At 46.9% G+C, this 24,483-nt stretch overlaps 1 protein-coding gene across 7 annotated transcripts in view; it reads left to right on the top strand.

The window, feature by feature from the left end:
- Positions 1-24,483, top strand: part of LOC140384715 (leucine zipper protein 2-like) — a 440,867-nt gene that overhangs the window by 242,051 nt on the left and 174,333 nt on the right. The gene's annotated exons all lie outside the window — the stretch shown is intronic.

The raw sequence follows: 24,483 nt of genomic DNA, 5'->3' as shown, positions 1-24,483 counted from the left end.
GGTATAGTCTCACCAGAGTATGCCCGATGATTGATCCCTGCCTGTGTAAGAGCTGGAGCCTGCTTCGAGCCCCAAATCTTTCTCAAGGCCTCCTTACTTATTACTGCTACAGAGGCTCCTGTGTCCACCTCCTTCTTGATTTTCATTGACCTCCACTCTAGCAGAAAAGGGGTCTGCATGTTCCCCACTAATATTAAACAGTGCTCTTCTGCCTGGTCTGAGTTTTCCAAGTGATGCACTGGCGACTGAGGCTTCCTTTCATTTGAAGTTCCCTGTTTCTCTTAGAACCCTGGAACCTCTTAGCTAAATGCCCCATAAACTTACATTTATTTGGGCCAGCATGGTGGCACAGTGGGTAGCCCTGCTGCCTCACGGCGCCGAGGTTCCAGGTTCGATCCCGGCTCTGGGTCACTGTCCGTGTGGAGTTTGCACAATCTCCCCGTGTTTGCGTGGGTTTCGCCCCCACAGCCCAACGATGTGCAGGGTAGATGGATTGAACACACTAAATTGCCTCTCAATTGGAAAAAATAATTAATTGGGTACACTAAATTTTTTTTTTTAAACTTACATTTATTTGCATAGTGTGACCCTCCACACCTAAAACACTCCACTGTCTTAATCTTGCATCTTCTTTCCTCCCTGATGCAGTGCATCTTTAGAGCTTTTTAAAAATTAAGTGTGAATTCTCCCACCAAACACCATTGAATGCTGTCCTCGTTAATGCCACAAACTAGTCTGTCCAAAATCATGTCTTCCAAAACTGTCCCAAACTCGCAATGTAAAGAGAGCTGGTGTGATTTATCAACATAATTAGCTGCAGACTGTCCCGTCTTCTGAAACTGACGATGGCGTTTGAAACATTGCACGATTACTAAGGGCTTAGAATTGTGGTGATTCTGAACGAGTGTAACTAAATCCGCAAATGAAATGTCACCGGTGTCCGTGGTGTAGCCAAATTTCTCACTAGCTTGTAAGACTTTGCCCCACATGCATTCAGGAGTATTGAGCACTTCCTAGCCCCGTCTGCAATACCATTTGCCAAGAAAGAGTGCTCCAGCCTTTCCACATGTTCAATCAGCTCTCTATCTCTTCCACAAACTCACCTTTAGACCCAAACTAGACTCAAACATAGTCATGGTGCTGCATGGTAGGGCAGCACAGTAGCATAGTGATTAGCATAGTTGCTTCACAGCTCCAGGGTCCCAGATTTGATTCCCGGCTAGGTCACTGTCTGTGCGGAGTCTGCACATTCTCCCCATGTCTGCGTGGGTTTCCTCCGGGTGCTCCGGTTTCCTCCCACAGTCCAAAGATGTGTGGGTTAGGTGGATTGGCCATGCTAAATTGGCCTTAGTGTCCAAAATGGGTAAGTGGGGGTTACTGGGTTACGGGGATAGGGTAGATACGTGGGCTTGAGTAGGGTGCTCTTTGTATGAGCCGGTGCAGACTCGATGGGCCAAATGGCTTCCTTCTGCACTGTAAATTCTATGATTCTAAATTCTATGATTCTAACTTGTCTTCTGCCAGTATACTTAGCAAAACATAGTGTCAGCCTATCCTCATCGCCAAAAAAAATGTGCTAATTTGACGACAGAAAGGTAGTCGGAAAGATGTGGCGAAAGTTAATCTTCTTTAATAAACAAAAATAACAATTTTTAAAAAACAATATACACTCAAAAATGGGAGCAGCTAGCGAAACATCGAAATAACAGTAGCGGAATAGAATTAGAACTAATGACAGTTATATATATGAATATACACAACAACAACTAATGGTATCACAGCACTTACTGATAACATCAGCAATGGATTTAAATAAGAAGATGCATGATAATAACACTCTAACAGAAGCCTATGTCTTTGCAACTCCCTTGTGCTGTCCAGCTTCTCCTGGCTGAGTTGAGACATGTTCACCCCCCAGTGTCCTGTCTCCAACTGCAATATATCCAACTGAAACTAAAAATTAAAAGCTTTTTTTATCTCACAAGGGCCTCCAGTTGCTGAGCAAGGCCCAAATGCCTCTGCTGGCCTATTTATTCTTCATGCCAAAGCCCTCTCTAAGCACAATGGGAACTCAGTTGGAACTTTTAAAAAATATATTTAGAGCACCCAATTCTTTTTTTTCCAATTAAGCGGCAATTTAGCATGGACAATTCACTACCCAACGCATCTTTTTGGATTGTGGGAATGATACCCATGCAGACACGGGGAGAATGTGCAAACTCCACAGGGACAGTGACCTGGGGCTGAGACTGAACCCAGATCCTCGGCACCATGGGACAGCAATGCTAACCACTGCGCCACTGTGCTGCCCCACACAGTTGGAACTTAACCACCCCCCACACATATCAACAGCTTTGACCAGCATGAATCTAAATATAGGTCACCGTTCCAGGCTCAGAAGCATTAAATTAAACACCCTTAAAACTTTACTTTATTTCCAATGTTTACCAATACAACTATAAATCCCTAACACCACCTCAATTAATTAATCACTATAATTGCCCAGCTCAATGGAAGTGGGGTTCTCTGGGATTGTACTTACCATGTAATGTCAGATGTTATTCATCGGAATCTGTTTGCTTTCAAAGGGAGGTTTTAGAAGGCTCAGGAAGGATTTTGAAAGTTGAAAGAAGAGTTCGGAGTTCAAAGCCAGAGGTGAACATACGGCCCAGTTGTTTTTGACCTTTAGAAGTGAAGAGTGGAAAGTTTGTTCCACACAAAATATAAACTCAATAGTTTAAATTTTGAAGCACAATGAAAAAGTGCAGAAAAAGCGTCAAGAATGAATATAAAGTCATCTGAAGTTAGGGAGTGAGGGTGACTGAGGAAAGACAATGGATGCTGTCTTGTTGTATACTTACCCCAAAGCTGAAAACAGACCAAGTCAGAATAGCCCAAAGCTGAAGTTGTACTGATAAATTAGGAAAGCGATTGTCGGATTTTATTCTCACAGCACCGAAGGGACAACTTTAACACGAGAAACTAAAGACTGTGACCCTGGGCCTGAGGCATAATTACTCTGAAAGACATAAATGGAGCAGAGTCTAATTCATCCCCCACCAGCCCACATCCTCGAATGGTTCATCCCTACGATCAGTTACCCATAGCATTGACACTGCTGAGGACTTTCCTGAGATCGACAGATATTTGAATACTCAGCGAAGTAGGGAAGCTGAAAAGATTAACTACAATCTTACTGATTGGTGGTTCAGGCTCGAAGGGTCAAATGGCCTGCTCTTGCTCTTATTTCTTATCCTTTCCTATTCTTCTGTGAAATAAAGCAGTGCTAAATACCTTCAGCAACGCTGTATTCTACATTTCCTCAACTGTCACCAATGCCCATTCTTTGCAGTTCTTTTTAACTAAGTGAAAAATCGTGAGACGGAATCACAGAATTGCTATGGCGCAGGCAGAGGCTATTTGGCCCATAGTGACTGCATCGTGTCTCCAAATGAGCATCATGACTGTGTGCCATTCTCCTGCATTTTATCCGTAACCTTGAGCATTGTTTCTACTCAAATAGCCATCTAATGTTCTCCTGAACCTGCCTCCACCGCACTTCAAGGTAGCACAGTCCGAACTCGAGCCACTCACTGGGTAGAAAACCTTTTTCTCACACCACATTGGCTTCTTTTGCAAATCACCTTAAATCTGTGCCCTCTCGTTCTTGGTCCTTTTGGCAGCAGGAACCGTTTCTCCCGATCTGCAGGAAATGCTGGAAAATCTCAAGCTTGTCTGACAGCATCTGTGGAGAGAGAACAGAGCTAATATTTCAAGCCTGGATGACTCATCATCAGTAGATCCGGAGATATTTTCCAGCATTTACTGTTTTTGTTTCAGATTCCAGCGTCCGCAATAAGTTGCTCTTCATCCCTCTCTCCTCCTCATGATTTTGAACATTTCTATCAAATCTCCGTTAGCCGCCTTCCCTCCAAGGAGAATAGTCCCAATCTCTCCAATCTATCCTCATAACTGAAGTTTCTCATCCCTGGAACCATTCTTGTCAACCTCTTCCGCACTCTCTCCAATGCGCTCACATCCTTCCTATAGTGTGGCGCCCAGAACAGTACACAATATTCCAGCTGAGGTCTAACTATGATCGTGTATAAATTCACCATAACCTCCTTGCTCTTGTACTCTATGCTCTATTAATAAAGTTTAGAATCGTGTCATGGGAGCGTCTCTTTAAGAAAGCTTATCACATGGCTTCAGTGATGTCATTGTGTGGGTGGAGCTAGGCTGTGGCTCTGAGTTTTTACTTTCGCTTTGAGTTTGGACTGGTTTTGAAGTGCGCAGGTTGAAAGAAGTGTTTCTCTGTCTTCATTTTAAAAGCTGTTTTCAGACTGCTTGGTAACTTAAAAGAGATAATTGCTTTCTGGAAGGAATTCAAATCTGCTGTTTGGAAAGGGGAACAGAGTATCGCTAACAAGTCTTATACCAGTAAGAAGGCCGTGTACTGAGCCACACCTTTGAAAAGGGGTTTCTGATTTTACTTGGATTTTGTTATTGAATTGGAACAGTTAAGGGGGAATTCATTAAGGGTTATACATAGATTACTGTAGCTGTGTGGGGTCTTTATGTTTGTAGTTGATAAAAATTCTTACTTTGTGTGTTTATACAAATGTTTACTAAATTGGTAGAATAAAGCTTGTTTTTTGATTAACAGCACTTAAGAGCTCTGTTGACTAACACCGGAAAGGCAGGCTCTTGTGCTCATCCCAGCCAAATTCAATAAACTGTGATAGGTCAGGTGAACCCCATAATATACTTTGGTATTTTCTAAACCCTGGCCCATAACAATTGTATAAGCTTTATTAACTGCTCTCTCAAGCTGTCCTGACAGTTTTAATGACATTACACACATATACGCCCAGGTCCCTTGGCACCTGCACCCCCTTTAAAATTATACCCCTCATTTTAAACCATCTTTCAAAGTTCTTCCAACCAAAATGGATTGCCTCGCACTTCTCTGCATTGAAATCCATCTGCCACCTACATGCCCACTCCAACAATTTTCCTATGTCCTTTTGAAGCTCCATACTGTCCTCCTCACGGTTTACAATGCTTCCAGGTTTTGCATCGTCCGCAAACTCTGAGATTGTCCCCTGCCCACAAAGATCTAGATCATTAATCTGTCAGGTCCAGAATAAATATTTGAAGAGAGGAGTAAGTATAGCAGGTGGCTCGACGGTGAGCATGTGGTTCAGAGTGACGGCAACAGTATGGAGTTCAATCCCCGTTCCAGCTATGGTATACTTGGGCTTGCTTCCTTGCTCTGCACCTTACGCTGTGGCTCAGCGACCCTCAAATTCGTCAAGGGTGTTAGGAGGAGACATACGTACAGCAGAACATCGGGGTGATTTTTATTAACTGTGTTTCCAGAGTTGTAAGGGTGGCATTTTCCGGTGCCAAGACCTGAAATTCCCACCTGAGGTCAACGGACCTTTTGACGGTCCATCAAATTGTCCGTCCCGCCCATGACGATTCCCACGGTGGCCGGCACTGGGATTTTTACCCCTGTGTCTCACCTGCCAGGAGCCAATAGCTTGAACTCTAGTGTGAGCTCTCCATGCTTTTCCATTCATTAAATGAATGGATGGAAATCATAGGAATCTAAGTTCCTGTACATGTGGTTAATAAATGAGAATACATGCTAAGGATGTAATTTTGTAAGATTACCTCATTATTCAGATTGTTATTTAGAAGCTTACAGCAGATGCCTGCTGAAAGAGAATAGAAATGTAGAAGAGCACAGAAGGTTGATCGAACATGTCCTTCAGCAGACAGAAGTGGATGAAAAAAGGCTTTACATTCATGCTCTCATGAATATAGACCCAGCAACAGTTGTCTGTGTTATTCGTAAGAATTAACATCTGTTTGGTAACCCTTGATAGTTACCAGGTGCATATTGTACAGAGATGAGGAGGAATTTCTTCAGCCAGAGGGTGGTGAATCTGTGGAACACTTTGCCGCAGAAGGCTGTGGAGGCCAAGTCGCTGAGTGTCTTTAAGACAGAGACAGATAGGTTCTTGATTAAAAAGGTGATCAGGGGTTATGGGGAGAAGGCAGGAGAATGTGGATGAGAAACATCTCAGCCAAGATCGAATGGCGGAGCAGACTTGATGGGCCGAATGCTCCCAAGTCTTATGGTCTTATAACTCCCACAATGGCCTGACCAATAGAGCAGGGAATGTAGTTACGAGGCCAAGAGCTGTTAACTGCATCAAAAAGGTGGCTAAACCCCTGAATCTATGGGATCTCACATCAGTTCGACTTTCCTTTCTGGTTTTATCAACTTGCCCTTCACTTTTATGGATTTCCAAACCTCAGCCTGTAAGTTTTAGCTCTTCCCTATAATACTGAAACAATATCACATTCAAGAGTGCCCCATTGGGTCGAAGATGCTTTGGGATGTCCTGCGGTAGCAAACGCAAGCTTTATCTTTTTATTTCTTCATTCCCATTTAAAAGGTTTTAAGCATTTAGTATCCATTCCATATCCATTACTCATCCTTTTAAACAGTGAGATTGAGGAGGTAGCACTGTAAGAATTATTGTGCATTGATAATGAAATGTTGGCGGCAGTGGGGGAATTAAAATCTTCCGCTTGGAAGGATTTCTGCCTCCACCACTACTTTGCGGAAGTGGGAACTCTTCGTCTCTGAGTTAGAATGTTGTGGGTTGGTGTCCTCACTCCAAAGACGTGAGCACAAAAGATCTGGATTAGCTTCAGTCTTTCAAGGGGATGTTGAAGAAAAGAAAAATCATGGCATCGCTTCGCAGGAGAACAGGGAAGTTATTCCTGGAGTCTCGACTGATGTTTATCCCTCAATCACTAAAACAGACTGCCTGACCATTATCGTAATGCTGTTTGCGAGAGCTTGCTGTGCATAAATTGCTTGTGATGATTTCTGCATTACAGCACTTCGAATGGAACTTCATTGTCAACAAAATGTTTTGTGTTATCCAGAGGTCACGAAAGTTGCAATACATATTCAAGTCTGTCTTTCTTTATGAAGGGAGATTGGTGAGCAGATTAGACTATATGAGTCAACAGTGTCTGTGCAAAAATACTTGGCAGGATCTCATGAAGTATGGAGGAGGGTATTAATTAGGTTTGCACAACAGCCATCGGGTGAATTGTTGTCTGCAGTGCAGTTTACCATTGACCATGGACTGATTCCCATAACATCCATAATGAAGCACCCAGTGTCATAGATTCTAAGAACAGAGAGATTATTTTATAAATGTTCAGACTTGCTGCTCCAGCAGCCTTGGGGTCAAATGAAGAGAGTATCTCTTTCGGAAACACATTTTCGGCACCTCTGGACAGACAATAATGGGCAGCACGATAGCACAGAGGTTAGTACTGCTGCCTCACAGCACCAGGGACACGGGTTCAATTCGAACCTCGGGTGACTGTCTGTGTGGAGTCTGTGTGGAGTTTGCATTTTCTCCCCTTGTCTGCGTGGGTTTCCTCCGGGTGCTCCGGTTTCCTCGCACAGTCCAAAGATGTGCAGGTTAGGTTGATTGGCCATGGTAAATTGCCCTTAGTGTCTAACGTTGTGCAGGTTAGGTGGGGTTATGGGGATAGGGTGGGAGAGTGGGTCTAGGTAGGGTGCTCTTTCAGAGGGCCGATGCAGACTCAGTGGGCTGAATGGCCTCCTTCTGCACTGTAGGGATTCTATGATATCGTCAATGGCTCCTTGTGATCCATGGGTCCAGGATGGCAGGCTCAGAGGAATGACCAGGCAGTGTTATCATAGAGCGGCTATCTCTAATCAGCTCCCGTAAACCTGTGACATTGGCCGAAAGTATTACATTGAATTTATAATAGAAATAAGCTCAACAGCTTTATACTGGTGTTAATTCTCCATCCAAATCTCCATCCAACTTACCTCCTCTCACCTAATCAACATAGCCTTTTATTTATTCCTTTTCCATGTATGTATCAATGCTAATCACCTCACCTATTCCTACAATCAGGGCGTGCACTTCAAAAAGTACTCTGTTGATTGGGGAGCACTTTGAGACATCGTGAAAGGCGCTATATAAATGCAGGCCCTTTTTCTTTACCTTTACCTTCTAACAAACCTCTGAATAGAGCAGTTTCTTCTGAATTCTTTGTTGAATTTATTATTCACTATCTTCCATTCAGAGGTAGCTAATTCTGATTGCATCCGAAAGCAAGTGTGAGGATTACGGTGCATCAGTCACCCCCACTTGTTCATCACAATGCAGATCACACGCCCACCTCATGCTCCCTTCAACCCATGCTAATTACCCAGCAACCAACAATTTATATCGATCAGAACTCGTACCCTGCATCCACGTGTTCCACTGCACCCTCACACGCTACTACAATTCTCAAGCATGGCAACTTACATGAGCCAAACAGGCTCTCACTGATACACCTTCCTCTTTCCTGAAAGTTGGTGACGTAGTAGCATTGTCATTGGCCTTGTAATCCAGGGACCCAGAATAATCCTCTGGGGACTTGGGGTCAGATCCCAGTGTGGCAGATCAGAGAAATTTGAATTTTCAAAAACATGTGGAATTTAAAGTCCAACGATGACCATGAAATCATTGTTGATTGTCCCAAAAAACTCATCTGGTTCGCTAATGTCCTTGAGGGAAGGAAGTCTGCCATCCTTACCTGGTCTGGCCCACACGTGACTCCAGATACTCTGAAACGCCACTCATTTAAGGGCAGTCAGGGATGGACAATAAATCCAGGCCCGACCGGTGACACCCACATCCCATAAATTAATGAAAGCAAAAATTAGTGGGATGAACATTGAGGCCATGGCCAGGAGCAGACTTATTGCAGCACTCCAATGGTCGGCTGTATCATATTTCACGTGGCAGCATGGCTTTTGCTGTTTTCATGCTGGACAGGTTGCATAAGCTGTGCAGATGATAGAGAAGCCTGTGACACCCAGTAGCGACCCTTTTCGCTGTGGTGGCTCAAATATAGTTGCTACCCCAGACTGCTGCAGAATCAAGACATCATGATGTTGCAGAGGCACCAGGCATTGACTTGCATGTTGCTCTTCCTATGGCCACACTCCACTGAGGGAGTGGAATCTCTTTTCGTTTCGGTAAACATTGGCCTTTGCATGTGCAGGAGGGTTGAAATTATCCAAATTATTTTCACTCAGTTATTAGAAACAGTGAGTTATTAGAGAGAGTAGGAAATCATCATATCGGTCTTGACTGGATTTGAATGCAACTACCAGGTTCTTAAATTATCTTCAATAATAACAGAAATGTAATGTTAAGCATGGTTGATAATAGCTGGCATCGTTGTTATAGAGCGATTCAACTGTTTTCTTGTAATTGGCATGCCAGAAATATTGAAGAAACCTTCTGCAAAATGTGCCTTTTGAATGCTAAGAGGAACATTTTGCCATCTGCTCAATACATCATAGATAATACTTTCAGAGGGAGAGCAGTAACTTTTTGATTCTTTCACGGGTTATGTTTATGAGCTGCATGGATGTTTCATTGTAATTTTGTGCCTGCATTATATTTTATGGAAGAAGTGAAAGTCAGGACAAAATAAGTTGGCTTACCACGTTTATACTTCCTATGTCATAGTAGCACAGTGGTTAGCACTGTTCCTTCACAGAGCCAGGGACCCGGGTTCGATTCCCGGCTTGGGTCACTGTCTATGCGGAGTCTGCACCTTCTCCCCGTGTCTGCGTGGGTTTCCTCCGGGTGCTCCGGTTTCCTCCCACTAGTCCCGTAAGACATGTTGTTAGGTGAATTGGACATTCTGAATTCTCCCTCTGTGTACCCGAAAGGTGCCAGAGTGTGGTGACGAGGCGCTTTTCTCAGTAACTTCATTGCAGTGTTAATGTAAGCCTACTAGTGACACTAAAAAGATCATTATTATTGTTATGTTCTCATCATACAAGGAGAAAGCATTTTGGAGACAGAGATAATGCAAAGGTTATTTGATTTCACCGGGTGCAAGGTCCATTTTATGCATTGACAGAATTCAGAAACAAAATTAAGCCATTCAGCTGCTCGAGTTTATTCTCTTTTAAAATTAATTTATAGGATGAGGTTGTGTTTGGTTAGGATAGCATTTATTACCCAGCCCTTATTGCCCATGAGAAAGTGGTGGTAAACCGCTCTAGTCCATGTGGTGTAGGTGCACCCACAGTGCTGGTAGGGAGTGGATTCCAGGATTTTGAGCCAGCGACAGTGAAGGAATGGTGATATATTTCCAAGTCATGGTGGTGTTCTCATGTGTCTGCTGTCCTTGTCCTGCTCGATGTTAGTGGTCATGGGTTTGGAAGGTGCTGTTTAAGGAGCCTTGGTGAGTTCCAGCACTGCATCGTGTAGATAGTGCACACACTGCCATTTTGGAGCGAGTGAACGTTTTTGATTGGGTGCCAATCCAGTGGTCTGCTTTGACCTGGGCGATGTCGAGTTTCTTGATTGTTGTTGGGGCTGTGCTCACCCAGGTATTCTGGACTCATCCTGCATTCTAAGCGAGCAAAGGTCTGAGGTTTTTATTGATTCCTTCATGGGATAGGGGCATTACTGGCAAGGCCAGCATTTGCTGCCAATCCAAATTCCCCTTGTGAGCAGTTAAAAGTCAACCAGAATACGAGGGATCGGAAGCCACATGTAGGCCAGGCCAGGTCAGGATGGCAGATTTCCTTCCCTAAAGGGCATTAGTGAACCTGATGGGTTTCTAAAACAATTCATGGTCACCATTACAGAAGCTAGCTTTCAAATTCCACATTTCTTTTTAATGAATTGCAACCCAGCAGGATAATTTTCTTAAAGGCAATATACTGTAGTATCGGTTTTCCAACTTGTCTTTCCTCGGAGTATGTTTCAGTGCTGGGAAGACATGTTAGTGATGCTATTCTTTAAATAAACCATCAGCATGCGGATTTTAATCTCTTCTTTTAAATTTAGAGTACACAATTATATTTTCCAATTAAGGGGCAATTTAGCACGGCCAATCCGCCTTCCCTGTACATCATTGGGTTGTGGGGGTGAAACCCACGCAGACACGGGGAGAATGTGCAAACTCCACATGGACAGTGACCCAGGGCCGAGATCGAACCTGGGTCCTCAGCGCCCTAGGCAGCAGTGCTAACCACTGTGCCACCATGCTGCCCTAGATGTTAATCTTAACCGTGAGTGAAAAATATGTTCTCGTTGATCATTATCTTTTGTCCTCGCATTATCAGGGATGTTTTCAGAATGAGGTAACGTTTCCTTTGGGAACACTGCAGGGCCTGAAATGATGTACAACAGGGAACTAAAACCTGACGTACTGTGTGCATCCATTCATGGATCAGCTTCACTTATGTTGTTGAATAACACGGACTACACCACAAACTGACACTGGGAGGTCAGGCAAACGGCAGCAAATTTCCTTGTGCTGGGGTAACTCTTTAGAGGAGGAAATAGCTGCAGGAAGCTTCAGAGACTAGAAAAGCTCAAGAGGCCTGAAAAGGTAAATAAAACAGCATTTAAGAGGTCAGCATGAAGTAAAGGCCGCGACCTGGCTTACACCTCAAAGGTCTCAGTCAGGACCACCAGAAGTGGCGGTCCCAGTCCGGGCCGGCATTTCCCGAGCAAATTTACAATCCTAGCTGGGCGGACCTCCAGCCACTAGTGGGGGAGCTTGTGTTCCATGAGTCACACAAGGAGATCAATCGATGTGTCCCCATGGGTCTCATGAGGGCTATTATAGAGAACGAAGATCGTATCACGTCAGGAGTTGTAAAACACGACTTGGAACGACGTTAACCCCGCTACGAAAGGTGGGTAAACATTTTGAATCGTAAAATGCATCCCCAACTTGCTGTAAGCACAGGGGCCACCATTTGTGCATGTGTCATGCGAGGGAGCTGACTTAGAGAGGTGCGACACTTCATTAGAAAATGTGTTCCCACGGGGCAGTAGGGAGCCTGATTATAATTTGACAGCTGACAGCGAACATTCTCAGGTAGAGGAAACCCATCAGTTAAAGAGAAGTGGGAGCAACCGGCTGCAAGACTAAATACATTTAGTGGGCCAGGGAGAGCATGTGTACTCCATAAGCTCCTCACTCCCTACTTGACCAGCCTTCTGCTGCTGCCCTATCTCCCAGTAGATGACCTGCTTGGCCAATCTTGTCAGCTGTTGGACAGGAAACCAGGAGGACAAACACGGATAATCAGACCCCGCTGTCAAATTCAGCATGGCCTCCGCAATCGAGAGCATTTCCCAGGTAGGCACCCCCCCCCTCGTTTGCTCTGTCACCACCTCTCCCCATTAATATCGGAACAACTAATGATGATGTTGGATAATCAGAAAGTAAAAGCTCTCGCAATTCAATCCAGTTGACTTGGCACAGTTAAAAATTACAATCCCCTCGATCAAGTTATTGCAATATACCTCCTTGTGGAAGAGTCTAGCTACAAAACCCAAGCTGCATACCATAGTATTGGAGAGTGTAGTAGTATGCATTAGGGGTCATGTGGGACTGTGAAGCCGTGATGTCATTGGCTGACAGATCCCGGGTCCTGGTTGGCTGTTGATCTCTAGCTCCGCCCTGAAGGCGGAGTATAAGAACCAGGAGTTCTCCCCCGCAGGCCAGTCTGTTGCTGAACTGCGGGGAACAAGTCACGCTTAATAAAGCCTCATCAACTTCATCTCTATTCGTCTCTCGTGAGTCTTTGTGCGCTACAATTTATTAAGCGTGCTTAAAGGACTATGGAGCTCAGGATCATCCCGGAATGCCTGAGGATCAGCCCCCACGCAGTGAACTCAGCAGCAGTTTTCAAACACTGGCAGACTTGTTTCGAAGCATACCTCCGAATGGCCCCCGGCCGGGTCACAGAAGACCAGAAACTACAGGTCCTGCACTCGAGGGTAAGCCCGGAAATTTTCCCTCTCATAGAAGACGCAGAGGATTTCCAGACGGCGTTCGCAGCACCAAAGAGCATCTATGTTCGCCCAGTGAACCAGATCTACGCACGCTACCAACTCGCAACGAGACGGCAAAGTCCCGGAGAATCGCTAGACAAATTCTACGCCGCGCTGCTAATTTTGGGACGGGCCTGCAGCTGCCCGCCGGTAAACGTGATTGAACACACGGACTTGTTAATTCACGATGCATTCGTGGCTGGTATGAACTCTCCCCAAATCCGCCAAAGACTTTTAGAAAAAGAGTCGCTAGGACTCTCAGAGGCACGGGCCCTTGCAGCCTCACGAGATGTGGCCGCGCGAAACGCCCGCGCGTACGGCCCCGACCGCGCGGCGGCCCCTTGGGCTCCGTGGACCCCCGTCGCGACAAACCCCCCCCCCACCCCACAGGCTTGCGCGGTTCAGACGCCAAGTCGTCCCGGGGGAGCCCGCTGCTATTTCTGCGGCCAGGCGAAACACCCCCGGCAGCGCTGCCCGGCCCGCGCAACGATTTGCAAGAGCTGCGGGAAAAAGGGCCATTTCGCGGCTGTGTGCCGGTCCCGGGAGGTCGCCGCTGTCCCCGGAGAAGAAGGAGTCCTGCGCGTTTCTAACGCTCCCCAACCCCCCCAGCGCCCCATGTACGACCCGCAGGCGCAGCCATTTTGGGTCCCGGCCACCGCTGTCCCCGGAGAACAAGGAGTCCTGCACGTTTCAAACGCTCCCCAACCCCCCCCCGCGCCCCATGTGCGACCCGCAGGCGCCGCCATTTTGGGTCCCGGCCACCACGAGGGGAGGAGGGGCGCCGCCATCTTGGGACCCCCCAGCCCTGTGCGACGCATGGGGCGGCCATTTTGTCCACCCCGGGAGGATCGGTCCTCCTCCCAGGTCCGACCAGAAGTGAAGCTGAAGCAGAAACCGTAAAGCTCCCGGAGACGACAACACTGGAACAAGCACCACCACCACCGGGGCTGAGGCGATCGACAAGGATGACCAGACCGCCCGACCGACTTGTGGCATCGGTGTAACACTAGAATGTTGTGGACTTTAACGAGAATTTTTTTCCCTTTTTCCCTCTTACGAATACTGTAAATAGTTCAAAACAAAAAAACCCTGTACATAGCCCAGTGTAGGGCACTGTGATGACATGCAAAAGTTTTTTTCCTCCCAGGACCAGCCTTGTAAACCCCTACCACCATGCGAAGCACCACCCCGCCGGGTTCATTTTTAACAAGGGGTGAATGTGGTAGTATGCATTAGGGGTCATGTGGGACTGTGAAGCCGTGATGTCATTGGCTGACAGATCCCGGGTCCTGGTTGGCTGTTGATCTCTAGCTCCGCCCTGAAGGTGGAGTATAAGAACCAGGAGTTCTCCCCCGCAGGCCAGTCTGTTGCTGAACTGCGGGGAACAAGTCACGCTTAATAAAGCCTCATCGACTTCATCTCTATTCGTCTCTCGTGAGTCTTTGTGCGCTACAGAGAGCACAGGCAGTACTGGGAAGGTTTAACGCTGGGTAGAATTTCTTCCCAAAATTCACAGCAAATACCTGATTAGTTATTATTTACCAATTAAGCTCTTGTAGATTCTATTGACACCAACTGGAAATGCAGATTAGTAATGACAGATTGTCTGCTAAGAGCGTAGATAGAAGAGTTCAATCGTCTCACACCTTTGCCAGCTGTCTCCCAGTATCATGTCCTAAATTAGCCACCATGGATCTCCCATGTTAATCTTGCTCTAGAGGTGTGAATCATCTTTGTTGGCGATACATTCATCCAGATTGCAAGATTCATTAGGAAGGCCGTTCTTTGTCTACCTCAATCTATTTTATGTTCAATATTTTTCATCCATATCGGACTTTCTAAATCATGATTTCTTATTTCATGCCCAGAAAATTCCAACTGTCTGTTCCTGATGTCAGTCCGCAAAATGCTTTTGGTCTCAACTTTTACCAGCGCCCCTTCGGTGGTAGGTGTGACTTATCCATCCAAGATGTCTCCATTATTCATCTCAAAAGCCACAAATCTGCAGCTTCAATTCTTCTTTTCATTGCCTCACTGATTGGCCAAGACTTGCTTCTGCAGGTCAACATCGCTGTGACGAAGTATTCATGAGTCTGCGCTTTATTTTCGTGGCTAATTTTTATAATAATAATCTTTGTTATTGTCACAAGTAGGCATACATTACCTGAAATTAAGTTACTGTGAAAAGCCCCTAGTCGCCACAATCCGGCGCCTGTTCGAGTACACAGAGGGAGAATTCAGAATGTCCAATTCACCTAACAGCACGTCTTTCGGGACTTGTGGGAGGAAACCGGAGCACCCGGAGGAAACCCATGCAGACACGGGGAGAATGTGCAGACTCCGCACAGACAGTGACCCAAGCTGGGAATCGAACCTGGGACCCTGGCGCTGTGAAGCCCCAGTGCTAACCACTGTGCTACCGTGCCACCCATTTGAGGTGATCATAATCTTTTTATTTTTCTGCAATGCGCCGTTCCAATTCTGTGTCTCATTTCCAGTCTTTCCGTCTAATGTTATCATACTACCTGGGCAATAAGATATGTCTGCCTGTTTTATCTTTTCATTCCCTGCTGTGACCTTACATTCTGGTGTGATTTTCTTTTTGGATTCCACTCGTGATTTTGATTTCTTACAATTTATTCTCAGCCCTTCCCTCTCACATTCGCTCGTTACCCCAGCCAACGGCCGGATTCCCTGATCCATTCCGTTGCCACTCCTTTGCAAGTGAGTATGAGGTGGCACAGTGGTTAGCACTGCTGCCTCACAGTGCCAGGGACCCGGGTTCAATCCCGACCTTCGGTGACTGTCTGTGTGGAGCTTGCACATCCTCCCCGTGTCTGCGTGGGTTCCCTCCGGTTTCCTCCCAGTCCAAAGATGCGCAGGTTAGGTGGATCGGCCATGCTAAATTGTCCCTTAGCATCCAGGGATGTGCAGGTTAGGTTATAGGGATGGGGTGGGGGAGTAGGCCTGGGTGGTGTGCTCTTTCAGAGGGTCAGTGCAGACTAGATGGGCTGAATGGCCTCCTTCTGCGCTGTAGGTATTTTATGATTCCTGGCTTCTGTGGAGAATTTGGCGCCCCAGCCAAACGCCATTAACTTCCAGCGGGAGTGAGGACAGAGAAACCCGGCCAAAATCTTTTGCCGTTTCTCTCCAGAGTCCGCAATAAGGATGGTGTCGTCGGTGTGTCCTCTATCTTTAAGGTTGTAACTTCCAACTAATAATCCAGGAAGGTCTTCAATCTCTCTCTGAATATTTTCACTGTACAAAGTGAATAAATCTGGGGAGAAATGTGGACCTATCTGACCCTTCTTTTAATCTTCACAAAATCACTCCGCTCATTCTTAACTTTCACGGTTCCCAATAAAGACTTCTTCATCACTCTGGAGATCTTTGCAATTGAGGTCAGGAGGCTCCAACATGTTCATCAGTTCTTTATGTCTCACCTTATCAAATGCCTCGCTATAATCAATAAAAGACACGAATACATCATTTTTCCATCTCTATAGTTCTCCCTGATACTGTGCATAGCATAAAAATAGCAGATTTCATTCTTCCACCTTCTAGAAAGAAAGAAAGAAGAAAAAAATCACTTATTGTCACAAGTCGGCTTCAATGAAGTTACTGTGAAAAGCCCCCAGTCGCCACATTCCAGCGCCTGTTCGGGGAGGCTGGTACGGGAATTGAACCGTGCTGCTGGCCTGCCTTGCAACACGGTATTGGTGAGCTGAAGTTCCTGCCTGTCATAATATCCACTCATGTATATAATGAGATGCAGACAGGCAGTGATTGACACACAGAATAACCAATGAACACACACACGACACATAACAACCAATCACCAGACAGGACACCACCACTCTCAAGCACACGGGGCAGTAAGACACTCCCTCTGTCTACAGGATACAGCTACTGAGATAGTTAGAGTGCACAAGCCAGTGAGCACTATCACCATGAGGTAGAGAGTTAGTCTGGTCAAGCCAGTAGGAGGTTATCAGTTAGATTGATGGAATGTCAACTCACAGCAGACTATGTACAGCAATCAGGAAGTTCAATAAAACCGTGTTGGACCACCTCCTGTGTCAGAAGCCTGTTTCTAGTTTCACTGCATCCAACTTACTTAACATATCACTGCCTTTTTCTTCTCCCTGGCTCTATTCATCAGCACGAGAAGAAGCATCTCCGTAATGTGGCTCATCAGACTGATGCTGCGATGCAGTCAAGCTAACTCCATTCATCTATGCTGACGTTCAATCTTTCAAAAATGGCCACAGGTGTTATTGACTTTTCAGTCAACTCACAAGATCACGATAAAATTTGTACTGGACACTGGCAGGGATGGAAGAGGCAAAAAGATAAATGCCAATAGGGAAATGAACTGCCAGATCCCTGCAGTTCAGAGCATCAGATGGAGCCCTCTTCTTCCCGCTCTCCCACTGGGAAAGCCTGAATCTTGACTACCCCATCTTGCACGGGTAGCAGAAGCAGGCCCCAGGAAACTGGATAGGATTTCTGCCTCCCAACGTGAGCGCCGGCAACTGTGGCTACTGGCAGGGCAATGGTGGCGGTATATCAGTGTTGTACCACCCTGGGCTAGAGGCGCGGTCAATTCCAGCCCCACTTGACCCGGAGTCGCAACACAAGTGAAGGAACCAATAGTTCTCAGAAAAATACCCAAAGTGACCAACATTTACTGTCACCAGGGGCTGGATTCTCCGATTTGGATACTAAGTCCCCACACCGGCGTAAAAACGGGGGGGGGGGGTTATGCCAGGAAAACTGGCACAAAACGGCCACCGATTCCCCGTTTTGCTGGGGGCTAGCAGGAAGGTAGCGTAGAGCACCCGGCTCGAGCTGCCGAGACGCCCGGAGAATTGACGGGTCTGTGGCCGTGCATGTGCACGGTGGCGGCCTGCTGCGCTGTGCTTTCGTGTCAGATGTTGCTCGCGGAACCGGCCTGCAAAATAGTTTCCCCCCCCCCCCGCCCTTTCGGCCGGCTTGCGTGCCCCGGACCGCGGATCGGCCCTCCCCCGACTGCGGCGGCGCTGGACTGAGTCCGCAGCCGCCACGCCAAGTTCCCGACAGGTGAGACCACACGTGTCCCGCGCCATCGGGAACTCGGTCAGTCTGCGAGTACGCCGCTTCTCAGGTGGCGGAACATGGCGAAAGCGGCGCAGACCCCGATTTCAGCGTCATCGGTGATTCTCCCCAGGTTTTTTAATTTAAGCACAATTACTGTTTATTTATAACAAGAACTATAACGAAGTGTGAGCAAATACAATTGGTTAACTATTATCTAATTCCTAATTCGCCACTTTAACTTACTTCCCCCCACCCCCATCCTCGGTACACACACACACACACACACACACAAGACAGACAAACACAAGGGGGAGAAATGGATAAAAAAAACAAGGTAAAAGGCAAAAAGGGACTTTGTTTCAGAGGGGTGTTTCTAGCACCTTTCTCCTCTTCAAACTTTGATTTCAGTTTGTGTTTTTACTGTACATTCCTTCAGATCTCTGTAGGTTCAGCAATACAGCACTCACAGCCTTTCTGCAGAGAAAAAGAGACAGAGAGTGTCCTGGTCTTTTGTGTAATAGTTTTCCTGTAGGTTCATTCATTCAGGTTCTCGGCAGCTTCAGGAATACAGCACTCACAGACTTTCTGGAGAGGGAAAGAGTGCACGTCCTTGTCTTTCTGCTTCTAGGACTCAACAGTTCACTCCGAGAGCCACTCCACTGAGACAGGATCTGTTACCGGGCAGAATACAGCCATTTGGCCAATTTATTGACCACCAGCCAATCAATCAAACCGAGCCCCACCCTATCTCTCTCTTGGGTGCTGAAAAGTCTGAAGCTTCTGTTCAATCTAGCCGAGACTAACACAGTGCTCTCTCCTGTAATTCCTCATTCTTTGTGCTGCTTGACTTAAAGATGCATGCCCATTAATCCTTGAGGGGGTGAGCTGACTGGTGGTGATTTAACCTGAGGGTCACCACACCTCAGGCGAAGGGGCAGGGTTGAGAAGGAGGGGCCTTCACGATTAATCTCCGCCGGTACGGGAATGGAACTCTCGCTGCTGGCCTCGCTCTGCATCGCAAAACAGCTGTTCAGCCTAGTGAGCTAAACCAACCCCCTCCATGAAAGAATGAAGGAAATAAGAATAAAGGAAAAACAAATCATTTGTGATTCAATGAAAGGATGTCAGTGTTGGACCCTGCGGCCGTACCACAGCACATCTGTATCAGACTTTTATTGATACAAGTTTAACAGAAATGATCCAGGGAGAATCACAGTGGACACTTAAATGACTATAGACGAGGATGGTCATTCAGCCAAATGTGTATTGGAACCTATTATCTCACATTACAGTATCTTATCACAATTTGAAGCGCCTCAGAGCTTTTGTTTTCATGGCGCTTGTAAATCTGCTCAAAGTAAAAATCATTCTATGTGTGAAGAATTCCTGTCAACAGCCCTGAACTCATCTTTTCACATTTTCTACCTCAGTTACCACTCCTGCGTCGGGCCGCCCCAAAGATGTTGAATCCTCCGCACCTTCAGGGGCTAGGCCAGCGCCGGAGTGGTTGGCGCCCCGCCAGCCGGCGGGGAAGGGGCTTGCCGCCATGCCAACTGCCGCCGAAGCGCCTCCGCCGGCTGGCGCGAGTTGGCGCATGCACGGGAGCGCCAGCGTGTGCTGCCGTCATCCCTGCGCATGCGCAGGGGGGGGGTTTCATCTCCGTGTCGGCCATCGCGGAGGACCACAGCGGCTGATGCAGAAGAATAGAGTGCCCCCACGGCACAGGCCCGCCCGCAGATCGGTGGGCCCCGATCACGGGCCAGGCCACCGTGGGTGCATGTCCCGGGGCCAGATTCCCCCGCGCCCCCCCAAGGACACCGGAGGCCGCCCGCGCAGCCAGGTCCCGCCGGCAAATACCTGGTGTAATATACGCCGGTGGGACTGGCCGTAAATGGCGGCCACAAGGCCCATCGGGGGCCGGAGAATCGCCGGGGTGCTCGCTGCCAGCAGCCGCCGATCGGCGCGGCGCGATTCCCGCCCCCCCCCCCCCAAAACCCCGACGCCGGAGAGTTCGGCAGCCGGCAGGGGCGGGATTCACGGTGGCCCCCGGCTATTCTCCGACCCGGCGGGGGGTCGGAGAATCCCACCCTCAGATTCCAATGCAGAGTGGGGCCGCGAGTTCCTCAAACCATTGACCTAATCTACCAGAGTGTCTCCAAACCCAGATGGTCGTACACTTTCAAAATGGCGGGATTTACCGACCCCCCCCCCCCCCCTGGTCAATGGAGTTTCCCGGTGACTGCACCCCCTATCGCTGTGAAACCCGTGCGCCGGCGTGGGACCGGAATATCTCGCCAGCATGAAGAACCGGTGGATCGTGCCCAATATTTCAAACATCTGTTTTGTCTCAGAAGTCCATCAACTGCAGCATTTTGCTTTTCTGTCTGTGAACAGGAGCCCAGATATGACTCTACGGTGACCATAAATTTGTTCCTATTTATATAGCGCTAATCTACAAAATCAGCACTTAGTCTACTCCTACTAATCGGCAATACATTTTAATTAGTTGGTATTAAAGTCTTAAACTTATTAGCAATTATACCTCAGCTGTGTGCATGATTTACAGGCGTCCGCTTTCTTCTCAATTAATTTGTGTGGGCATTACTTGCAAGATCAACATTTACTGTCCATTCCTAATCATCCTCAACTGAGGAGCTTTCTTGCTCGGCCATTTCAAAGGGCAGTTAAGAATCAACCACATTGCTGTTGTCACGTGTAGACCAGACCACGTGAGGGTGACAGATCCCCTTCCTGAAAGGGCATTGTGAACCAGATGACAATCCAGTATTTTCATGGCCATTATTACTGAGAATGGCTTTGTATTGAACTGAATTGAAATTCCCCGAGTGCCACGAGTGTGTTCTCAACTCACGGAAAGTAAGTAATCTTCATTGTCACCAGCAATGAAAAGCCCCTCGTCGCCACATTCCGGTGTCTGTTTGGGTACACGGAGGGAGAATTCAGAATGTCCAAATTACCTAACAGCACGTCTTTTGGGACTTGTGGGAGGAAACCGGAGCACCCGGAGGAAACCCACGCAGACACGGGGAGAACGTGCAGACTCCGCACAGACAGTGACCCAAGCCGGGGATCGAACATAGGACCCTGGCGCTGTGAAGTAACAGAGCTAACCACTGTGCCACCGTGCAGCTTATGTCGCCCGATCATCAGTCAAGACCTCACGATTACTAAACCAGTAACTTTGCCACTAGGCTCCTGTTCCCTGAAGCTTTTCTTCCCAATTAATTTTCCCCTTGTCAATGATGATTGCCGTGGAAGTTTAATCAGCTTACTCTTTTGATGCATCCATCGGTTATCATAAGCAGGATCCAACACCTCACTGACTTCCTCCCTACTCTGCCAATTTTTAATCTATTTATAATATTGTGTAACAATATTCTTGTTGGCAACCATATTTAAGAACTGAATAATTATTACATCTCATGAAATTTTCAGAATATTCGCTGGTGCTGTCGGGTGTTTCTTTGGCAAAATGTTGAGCTGTTCCTCTCCATGCTTTATTGCTGTGTTAAATACATGATCAAATACAGATGCACAGTCTAATCAAATATGCTCCGACTATTCCTCGTCAAATCACCTCTTTATGACCAAACCGCTCACGAACCAGGTGGCCACCAGCCACCTGAGCAGGACTAATTCATCAAGATTACATCTCACAATAACTGGATTCAACTTACCGTGACAATTCCAGTTACATAAGATAAAGGGAATTAAAATAAGTGGAGGGATGCGCAAGCTGGGAGCTTCTGCTGCTGGCCCCCTCCACATTCTTTCTACATGTTCTTGGGATGTGGGTGCCACTGGAAAGGCCAACATTTATTACCTACCCCTAATTGCCCCTGAGAACGCGGTGGTGTGTCACCTTCTTGAACTGCTTCAATCCACCCACAGTGCTGTTCAGCATAAAGTATCAGGATTTTGACCCAGTGACAGTGAAGGGTACTGGAGACCTATTTCCGAGTTGGGATGGTGTGTGACTTGGAGGGGAACTGCAGGTGGTAGGGTTCCCTTGCATCTGGTGCCCTTGCCCTTCGAGGTGAAAGAAGTTGCATGTCTGGAAGTTGTTGTCGAAGGATTTTTAGCAAGTGCTGCAGTGCATCACGTAGATGATGCACATTACTGCCATGTGTGGAGGTGGTGGAGGGAGTGAATGTTTAACATAGTGGATGGGATTCCGATCAAGCGGGCTGCTTTGTACTGAATGGTCTTCAGATATAATCTTTGGAATATAGAAAGTCAGAGCGATCTGGGCGTGCACGTCCACAGATCTTTGAAAGTCGCAACACAAGTGGACAAGGTAGTCAAAAAAACTTACGGAATGCTTGCCTTCATTGGACATGGCATCGAGTATAAAAATTGGCAAGTCATACTACAGTTGTATAGAGCCTTGGTAAGGTTGCGCACAATATTGCGCACAATGTCCGTCGCCTCACTACCAGAAGGCTGTGGAGGCTTTGGAGAGGGTTCAGAGGAGGTTCATCAGGATGTTGCCTGGTCTGGAGGTTGTTAGCTATGCGGAGAGGCTGAATAGACTTGGACTGTTTTCATTAGAACGACGGAAGTTGAGGGGTGACCTGATAGAGGCCGTCAAGATTATGAGGGACATGGATAGAGTGGATGGGCAGGGTGGAGGGGTCAGTCACAGGGGGCATAGGTTCAAGGTCCATGGGGCAAAGTTTAGAGGAGATGGGCGGGGCTGTTTTTTACGCAGAGGGTGGTGAGTTTCAAACACTAGCTTTCGGAGCACTGCTCCTTCCTCAGGTGAATGATACGCCTGAGGAAGGAGCAGCGCTCCGAAAGCTAGTGTTTGAAACTAACCTGTTGGACTTTAACCTGGTGTTGTCAGACTTCTTACTGGTATTGTTCTTTGTTCTTGCATGTTCTTGGAGCAGCACTTATCTAGGCAAGTGGAGAATATTCCGGAAAGGATCATGCTTCCTGTCACAGAGCCAAAATACTTAGAGTGAGCCGAACCCTGCAATCAAATGTGGCTGTATTCAAAATTTATAATCCTAGTGGCGCTTTTAATTCACTTGCTTGTAAATGCAGTATTAGCCAGTATTCCTTAAATTCAAGGGACAGTCTCCATGCCTGATTAGGATATGAACAGGGTCAAGAACAGTGCGATAAGGAGCCTGATAGTTGCTTTTACGCAGGACCCTATTTAACCACATGCGATATAGTTGAAGCAAGCGAGTTGAATGATCCAGACTGACTGTCCAGTGCCCCACTGAGGGAACTCTGCTTGATTGGAAATGACAGCCTGATGATTGTACATTAAACGTGAGATATCACCCACCTGTTTAACTGCGCGCTGTAGATCCTGCAGCACAATCGGAATTAGAGATGGGAGGTTTCACATCCATTCAACAAAATGCAGCCTCCCACCAGGAGCATTATTAGAATATTCATCGTAAATTGCTGCAATGTGTTCTTTAAAGGGAAGTAAACCATGCTGACCGCACGCCCAAAGTCCTGATGTACTTTCTCAGTCAGCAACGTTCCAAGTTGGAAGCACGCATTCAGAAAAGTAGATCTGCACAACAGCAATATGATTGTGCACGAGGAGAATATGCGAAACATCAGAGCAAGTGACTTTGAATGCCCTTACAATACCACTGAATTCCGATCAGGCTGTCTGGAGCTAGCCACCCAAAATCGGGAACTGGAAAATGTAACTAAACATGGAGCAGGCACAGTTGCACAGTGGTTAGCACAGTTGCTTCACAGCTCCAGGGTCCCAGGTTCAATTCCCGGTTTGGGTCACTGTCTGTGCGAAGTCTGCACGTTCTCCTTGTGTCTGCGTGGGTTTCCTCCGGGTGCTGCGGTTTCCTCTCACAGTCCATAGGTATGCAAGTTAGGTGGATTGACTATGCTAAATTGGCCCTCGTGTCCAAAAAAGGTTAGGTGGGGTTATGGGGATAGGGTGGAGGTGTGGGGATAGGGTGGAGGCGTGGGCTTAGGTAAGGTGCTCTTTCCAAGAGCTGGTGCAGGCTCGATGGACCGAATGGCCTCCTTCTGCACTGTAAATCCTATGATTCTATGCAGTGACATTAGTCACGATATGGTTTAAAAAAATTCATTGAATTAATATCATTCAGTGCGGACTTCTCGTTCTGTCATAAAGATCCCCTGTCCCATACGCTGCTTAAGGCGAATCAAAATGGTTCATTCTTTTCCCTCGTCAGTTTAAATTTGTTGTCGTGTTAGAATCCATACAGATGGGAAGCGCCACATTTCTCTTTGGCAGTCCTGTAGAAAAATCGTTCAAAGTTGAACTGTTCCGAATCGTTCATTTGCTTAGTATGGTGAGGACGCGGTGGAGTTGGAAATACTTAAAAGAGATGAGTATTGACAGCAAAGACACCCGCGGGGTAATCAATCAAATTAATAAAACATGACTTTCTCCAGCAGAAATGTAAAAAAAAAATCAGGGACAGTT

The sequence above is a fragment of the Scyliorhinus torazame genome, chromosome 10 (assembly GCF_047496885.1).
Source record: "Scyliorhinus torazame isolate Kashiwa2021f chromosome 10, sScyTor2.1, whole genome shotgun sequence".
Classification (NCBI taxonomy): Eukaryota; Metazoa; Chordata; class Chondrichthyes; order Carcharhiniformes; family Scyliorhinidae; genus Scyliorhinus; species Scyliorhinus torazame.
The sequence above is the reverse complement of the archived record's forward strand: the minus strand, read 5'-3'. Positions and strand labels throughout refer to the sequence as shown.